The sequence below is a fragment of the Sciurus carolinensis genome, chromosome 1 (genome assembly GCF_902686445.1).
Source record: "Sciurus carolinensis chromosome 1, mSciCar1.2, whole genome shotgun sequence".
Taxonomy (NCBI): Eukaryota; Metazoa; Chordata; class Mammalia; order Rodentia; family Sciuridae; genus Sciurus; species Sciurus carolinensis.
Window position 1 is genome coordinate 156,931,119 of NC_062213.1, and position 8,619 is coordinate 156,939,737.

Here is an 8,619-nt window from a genome sequence, read left to right on the forward strand (position 1 = left end):
CCTCATTTGTAGATGAGAAAACTAAAAGACAAAGCAAGATTCACCCACAGACCTTGTGGTTGTAGGCACCAACTTGTCATCACTGTGTCAAATTCCCATTGGGAGATGGCTTTTAGTCAGCAAGCATTGTCAATAGTGACAATAGCAACAGACAATAATGACTGCCTCTGCAGTAGATTCCCAGTTATCTTTGGGTATTGAAGGCCCTCTCTCTTTGGTACTGAGGGGTAAACCGAGGGCCTTATACTTGCTAAGCAAGTGCTCCACTGATGAACTACACTCCCAGATACTCCCAGTCTCCCCCAACATTTTTTTTTTTTTTTAGTAATAAAAACTTTATTTTTTTGTAAGACGGTTTTCTGTAACAGAGCACATTTCCCAGTCCTTCCTACTGTTCTGATCAGTGGGATGAAACAGAAGTAGAGTGGTTTCTAGAAACTTCCTTTGTAACAGTGGCTTTGAATTTTTAAAAAATCATTTACTTATTTTTAATTTAATTTTTTTTATTTTTTATTTGTTCTTATTAGAGAAGACATGACAATAGAGTGTGTTCTGACATATTTATACAAATGTGGAGTATGATTTCTTATTTTTGTGGTTGTATATGATATAGAGTTACACTGATCGTGTATTCATATATGAACATAGGAAGTTATGTCAGATTCATTCTACTGTCTTTCCTACTCCTGTTCCCTCTTTCTTCTCTTTATTTCCCTTTGTCTAATCCAATGAACTTCTATTCTTCCCTCCCTACCTCCTTTTTGAGTGTTAGCATCCACATATTAGAGAAAACATTTCACCTTTGGTTTTTGAGATTGGCTTATTTCACTTAGCATGACAGTCTCCAGTTCCATCCATTTACCAGCAAATGCATAATTTCATTCTTCTTTATGGCTAAGTAATATTCTGTTGCGTACATATATCACATTTTCTTTATCCATTCATCTGTTGAAGGGTACCTAGGTTAGTTCCATAGCTTAGCTATTGTGAATTGAGTTGCTTTATAGCTCATTGGTGTGACTGCATCACTGTAGTATGCTGATTTTAAGTCCTTTGGATCTATGTACTGAGGAGTGGGATTACTGGGTCAAATGTGGTTCCATTCCAAGTTTTCTGAGGAATCTCCATACTGCTTTCCATAGTGGTTGTACCAATTTGCAGTCCCACCAGTAATGTAGGATTGTGCCTTTTCCCCCACATCCTCTCCAACATTTATTGATACTTGTATTCTTGATGATTGCCATTCTGACTGAAGCGAGATGGAATCTCAGTATAGTTTTAATTTGCATTTCTCTAATTGCTAGAGATGTTGAACATTTTTCATATATTTTTTGACCATTCATATTTCTTCTGTGAAGCATCTGTTCAGTTCCTTTACCCACTTATTGATTCAGTTATTTGGTTTTTTGGTGTTAAGTTTTTTGAGTTCTTTATATATCCTGGAGATTAATCTTCTATCTTAGGTGCAGGTGGCAAAGATTTCCTCCCATTTTATAGGATCTCTCTTCATATTCTCGATTGTTTCTTTTGCTTTGAAGAAGCTTTTTTTTTTTTTAATTTTTTTTTTTTTTAGGACTGACGTTATAGCTCAGTGGTAGAGCACTTGCTGAGCATGTGTGAGGCACTGGATTCAATCCTCAACACCACATAAAAATAAATAAATAAAAATAAAGGTCCATGGGCAATTAAAATAATATTTTAAAAAAGAAACTTTTTAATTGGATCCCATCCCATTTGTTGATTCTTGATTTTACTTCTTCTGCTTTAGGAGTCTTGTGGAGGAATTCAGTTCCTAAGCCGACATGATAGAAATTTGGGCCTACTTTTTCTGCTAGTAGGTGCAAGGTCTCTGGTCTAATGCCTAGGTCTTTGATCCACTTTGAGTTGAATTTTGTGCAGGGTGAGAGACAGGGGTTCAATTTCATCCTGCTACCTGTGGGTTTCCAGTTTTCCCAGCACAACTTGTTGAAGAGGCTATCTTTTCTCCATTGTATGTTTATGGCACCTTTGCCTAGAATGAGATAACTGTATTTATATGAGTTTGTTTCTTTGTCTTCTATTCTGTTCCATTGGTGGCTTTGAATTTTTTTATAGCATTCTTGTCATAAGAAATACAGAGTATATGTTGTCACATATACACTCATGCTTAAATTTCTGAAAAAAAAGTTTTAAACAGAAATGTATCTTCTGGGGCTGAGGAGATAGCTCAGTCGGTAAAGTGCTTGCCTTGCAAGCACAAGGCCCTGGGTTCAATCCCCAGCACTGCCCAAAAAAAAAAAAAAAAAGTATCTTCTGTGTTGTACACTCCGATAGTGTCTCTTTCATTTTTAAAAAGTTAACTATTATATTGATGTAATGATCCACTACTGAGTCATAATCCACATTTCAAAGCTCACCGCTTGATCAGACAATGTCTAGGTGCTCTTCTCTCTTTTTCTCTTTGTCCATGCCACCATCCTGTCTCTTGAAACACAGCTGCACCCTTTTGGACCTTGAGCTTCAGGCCCCATGAAGGAGTATCAAGAGGGACAACACCTGGGTCTCTGAGAGGATCAAATGCTAGAACAGTCCTAAATCTCCTACCTGGGCTTTCAGATGACAAAGGCACAAATGTCTATCTTGTTGAAACTTCTCTCATTTTGATTTTTCTGTATCTCATGTCCAAAACCAATCTCGGTTGACTGTTCTAATGAATTGCGCGTTTGGTTTGAGACCCATTTCTCTGTATTCCTGTATTCCACTGCTTTTTTTTTTTTTTTTTTTTGTACCAGGTATTGACCCAGGGGTGCTTTAACACTGAGCTGCATCTCCAGTCCTTTATATATTTATTTGGAGACTAAGTCTAAGTTGCAGAGGGCTTTGCTAAATGACTGAGGCTGGCTTTGAACTCATGATCCTCCTGCCTCAACCTCCAGAGCCACTGGGATTATAGACACCCTCCAGGACCACTGCTTTGCTTTCTCTCAGGAGGTGGGGAATAGAGGGCAAAGGAGCCAAAGTATTTCTCCTCCTCCTCTCTGCCGTAGTTGGCATCTTCCCGGCAACAGGTGTCTCCTTCATAGTTCTAGTTCTTGCTAGACATGGTTTCCTTTCATTGGGTGACCTCAGCTCTCAGGCTCCATAACACCATCCTCCCCCTTTCCGGATGGGAGTTACTTCCTGCTGCAGTGAATCTCTGAATTTTCTCACCATACTTTTTTTGGCTTTCAGCTCCTCCAGCCTCCATTTAACTAATTCCCTGCATTAAATTTCCTCTATTCTAAATACTTGGAAGCAGTTGAAGTTTTCCTGACCAGGCTCTGACTCAAATTAGCATACACAGTACATTAAGTAAAATTTCTCATTTCCTCCTCACCCTGTTGGGTAGTTACTGCTCTCCTTCCTCCTCACTCCTGACAAATGAAGAAACCAAGGTCCAAAAACATTATATGACCTTCCAAGTTCAGGTGGTAAGTGGACAAGTGTCAACTCCAAGCTCCTGCCTTCTTGTCCAACTTTCAAAGAACTCGAACAACTTCTGGATTTTTCTTTCAAAAAGTAATCATTTTACCATGTTAGTTTTCAAAGGTCTAGTCACAAAAGCTATTATATGACCTTACTCTTTGCTACCCAGGTAGGTGGTCTCCATCTTCTAAATGCCTCCCCATAGCAGGCTGATGTCCTTTAACTTCTTCCTTAGGGAGAGTTTCCAGCCTTCCTCAAAGTCTCTTCCCACCCTGGGTTAGGGGAGCCCTTTACCTTCCTTCACATCAAGGTCTTAATTATTATCCAAGGACCACATTCTCTCATACATAAAATGTTTATTGAGTGCTTAGTATGTGCCCAAGGGCTAGGGTCTGGAGCAAGCACACATGAATGAGAACCTGTTCTTGCACTCAAAGAGCTCATTGTCAAGGAGGGGAGACAGGTATATAAAATAATGAAAGCACACTTACAAGAAATACTGTCATGAAATCCAGCACAGTAGCAGCATAATGAAAGGGTAGAACTTGAACTGGTTCTTGAAGAATAGTAGGAGTTTGGGAAGTGAGGGGAATTGGAAGAACATTCAGGTTAAAGGAAGCAATGTAAGTAAAGGTTCAAAGACTCAAAACATTATACTTTAATCAAGTGGGGTGTGTAGCTTGCTCCTTGTTGTGAAACTCCTAACCTTTTTTTTTGTTGCAGGGCAGATCAGCCGGGGGACTGGGGATTGAACTCAGAGCACTTGACCACTGAGCCACATCTCCAGCCCTATTTTTTGTGTTTTGTTTAGAGACAGGGTCTCACTGAGTTGCTTAGTGCCTCATTTTGCTAAGGTTGTCTTTGAACTCATGATCCTCTTGCCTCAGTCTCCTGAGCCACTGGGATTACAGAGGTACACCACAGCACCCCACAGAAACTCAGGACTTTTATATTTACCCAAAGAAATGTATGTTTTTCATCCCTACCCACAGTTAACCGAATACCTATGTTTTGGAGAGACACTATGTATATGTGTATTTGCATATAAATATACAGACATATATACATATGTGTGCTTACATATATTCCTCATTTTTTCTTTTCCTTTTAGTCATTATATTAATCCAACTCAGTGAATAAAGAATAAATACAAACAGAAAAATTAATTATTAAAGTAAGGAAATCTAATTGCCTCAATTATATCTGTAGCTGCAATCACCACACTAACAAATTCCTAAGCAAAAATGATTGAAATAGAAGCCATGGGCACAGAGCTGCCGACAAGGACATTCCTTCATAGGAAAAAGTCTAAATGGGCCTTGAAAGCTCAAGTTGCTTTCTGGAAAAGTATTAAAAAGAATGTATCCCATGTTTGTTAACATTTCAGCTGAAATTAAGATGCAAGTAATAAAAGATATGTTCCACTGGGCCAAGTCAGTTTGCATCTATCAGTTTACAAAATGACTGTCTGCCCCAAATTCCTTCTGCTCAGGGCAGCAGTGCTCAGGAAATAAAAAAGAATCAAGTTAATTTAAAGCCATCCAGAGTTCTCTAAGGAGGCCCTTGGTCAACCTTCTGAATTCCCACCTGCTGGAGGCCTGCTGCTGCATCTTGGTGGGGCTCAGGAAGGCTTCCCCTACTGCCCTTCACCAGTCCAGGTCTCCAGCCAGCAGAGCTGACGCCTGGGCAGCCACAGCATGTGCATTAGTCCATTTTTTTGTACATCGTCTCTCCTCTCTGATCAGCTTGCAAGGTCCAGGAGGACAAGAAACTTCTCATGTATTCCATCCTTTGGAGAAAAGTCTGTTTCCTAAAACAAAAACAATAAAAAAACAAAACAAAAAGACCTCCCAGGGCATTTCCTTCTTGTTTTAACAGTTCTCTTTTGCCATTCTGGCTTCAGGAAAAGGGGCACATAAATCAGCTTGGGGATGAGGAGATTATGGTGCAGGGCAAAGCCCAGAAGAGTCCTCCTGACACTGAGAAGTAGGGGCTTGGAGGAGGGGAGTCTAGCCAAGGAAGGAGATGAAACCCATGTGCCTGGTTGCCTGCTGTGGCCTGAAACTCCAGTGGGTGAGGCTGGAGAGTTGCTGGAAAACAAGCTGGTGAGTCTGAGTAGATATAAATCTTGGGTCTTGCCCTTGCATCTCTGGGAAGGACCCACCACAGAGTTGTAAGACAGCCATGGCAGAGAGGCATGGCAAAATGGGAGATGCCACAGCTCCCTGGTGTCATTGGGTTAGCAAGGAGAAAATTCCTAGGTTTCCCATGGACTTAGAAAAAGCTCTGGAAGACAGCTGGGGCATGAGCGTGTCCACTAGCTCCCCAACATGTTGTGGAATGCGCCCACCAGGAGGCATCAGAGGTGCCCTGGTTCTGCCTCTGCAGAATTCCCAACGCCCAGATCTTGAGCTTGCAAACACCAGCACTCATGTAGCCACCCACGCAAAAAAAACGTTTCCAACACCCCAGAAGTCTCCATTATGCCCCTTCCTAGTTGCTGTTCTTCCCTAGTAATGGTAATTATGGCTTCTATTACCATGAATTCATTCTATTGCTTTTGAACATCACATAAATGGAATCGACTGTCTGTAATCTTTGGGTTTTGTTTTTTTTTTTATCATTATGTCTGTGAGATTCATCTGTGGTAGACAGAGCCTCAGGTGGATCCCAGTGAACCCCACCCAAGTCCTGTGCCAAAGGGATTTCTAAATGGCAGAGATCATTCTGGCCTGGAGGGATCAGAGAAGTGACTCTGAAACTCCTCCTGGAATGCTGAGGGGGACTTTGGAGAGGCAGGACAGGGAAGAACACCCGATTTGGTGTTCCACCCGATTTGGAAGTCCAGCTGGCCAATGCACTCCACAGCCATGCTTACGACCGGTGGGAAAAGCAGCTGAGTCTGAAGATGTGCTCCTTGGCCCTCGAGACATGGCTGCGATGGACTGTAGGAGCTAGGGCTGCTTAGTATTTCATGAAGAGCAGGTCTTCAGCCATGGCCATGATTCTAGTTGCTCATTTTGTTTTTTATTACTTTTTTATTCTCAGGTTTTTAGAGTGCTTTTTGAGTGAGTGTTTTAGTTTTTAGTTTTATCTACCTTCTTTTCCTTGTCCCAACACTATAGAACCCAGTGTCTTCTGAGAAACTGCCATTATTCTGGTATCCACTAAAGAAATATTCTGGTCATACCCAGACAAGAGGGAGCAAAGGTTCTTGGGAGCTTAGTATCCCTAGTACTTAGTCTCCTGCCTTCACAGACTTCCTCCCAGACTAATTTCTTTTTTGATGAACATGCACAAATGTCAACAAATGTTGCATTAAAAATAGTTTTCTGCATTTAATGAGAGTACCTTGGCCTGGAGAGCAGCATCACAGGTGTCTTTAACACAGTAGTACTGAGAAATCTTTGACACATGCCAAACTTTTTAGAAATCTACAAACAAAGACTATGTTTCACAATGTTTTCTAAAAAAAAAAAAAAACAAACAAAAAAAAAAACTAATTTACAAAATTAATTTACCATGGAAAAACCAACTTCTAGCAACAAAAAAGGATGCAAAATGCCCTGAGAAATGTTTTTGTAGTCATTTAGTTTAATCAAGTATCTTCAGATTTGTTCTAGTCTCAAGATGATCAGAATGCTTTGATCTAGTCAATGGGAGAATCGAATTGAGGTGGCCAATTCTAATTTTGTAGAGAAAGAAAATTTTAGAAAAATAATTTGGAATAGAATTCACTTTTCTGGCCCATATATGATGCACTAGACCATGTTCTCAGCAATTTTTGCAGAGGATTTTGGGGGACAGACCTTTCTATGGGTTGTAAATACCTGCTACTTGCCTTTAATTATGCTAGCATTTGGCACATAGTTATGCCTCTGTGCACCCATCTCTCCTTTCTCTTCTCCTTCTTGCCTGTTCTGCTTCTAATCAGAGTGTTTGCCTAGTGTGCTTGAGGCCCTGGGTTCCATTCCCAGCACTTCAAATCAAATTAATTAATTAACTAATTAATTAATTAAAAATAAAGTAAAAATAAAATTCTCTCTTCTTAAAATTCACATAATGGTTTCTGTTTTCTATTAGGGATACAGAGTATAAAGAATTGCTCAAAGAGTTTAGGCAACATGTCAGAGGAACACAGGAACCAGCTCAAAGGAGCAACTTTCAGTCAAATCTGTATCAATGTGAGCATCCAAATTAATAATGATAGTAACAGATTATAACTCATCAAATAAATTGAGAAACCACGTGCCTATACTGACAAATAAATGTGTGAACCAGGCATGGTGCCACCTGCCTATAATTCCAGCTACTAGGGAGACTGAGCCAGGAGGATTGCAAGCTTGAGGACAGCTTGAGCAACTTGGTGAGACCTTGTCTCAAAATGAAAAGGACTAGTGATGTAGCTCAGTGGTAGGGCACCCCTGGGTTCAATCTCCAGTACTGATAGATAAATAAAATAAGACAGGAAAACTTTCTTAAAATAAAGCCAACTAATGAATTTAGAAGATCACTCTTTGAGAATCATTACAGTGAGAGCCGATTCAGGCAAGAAATAGCACTGACTGCTATACTAGTAAGTGAAAAGTTGACAAGGAAAAAAATATCCCCTCGGTCTCAATGAATCTCTCCATAAAATACTCATTAATCACAAAGGAAAAAGAGTGATTTTACCATGAGGAAAGTTGGCCTGTTTAACTGAGTGAACCACGTTACTCACCAATAAGGAGATACATCCACGTTGTATTTCTCTGATTGACATCACTCCTGGGATATTTCTGACAAAATTGTACAACTTGAAGCTAATCATAAGGAAACATCAGACAGATATAAGTTGAGGGGCAAATACAAAGGATCCAACCTGTTCTCTTCAAATAATGCCAAAGTCATGAAAAACAATAAAACATTGAAGAATTGTTTAGATTAAAGGAGTCTCTAAAAGGAAATGATAGCAAAATGTAATGCAGGATATCGAATTGGTTCCTGGCAATTATTGGGCAATCAGCAAATTTTGAGGAAGTTTATGGATAGATGGTAGTGTTATACCAATGTTCATTTTCTGATTTCGATGGCTGTACTATGGTTAAATAGGAAAGAAAGCATCCTTGTTTTTAGGAAATATACAATGAAATATTTAGGAGCAATGGGAATTCATGCATGCAACTTATTTCAAGT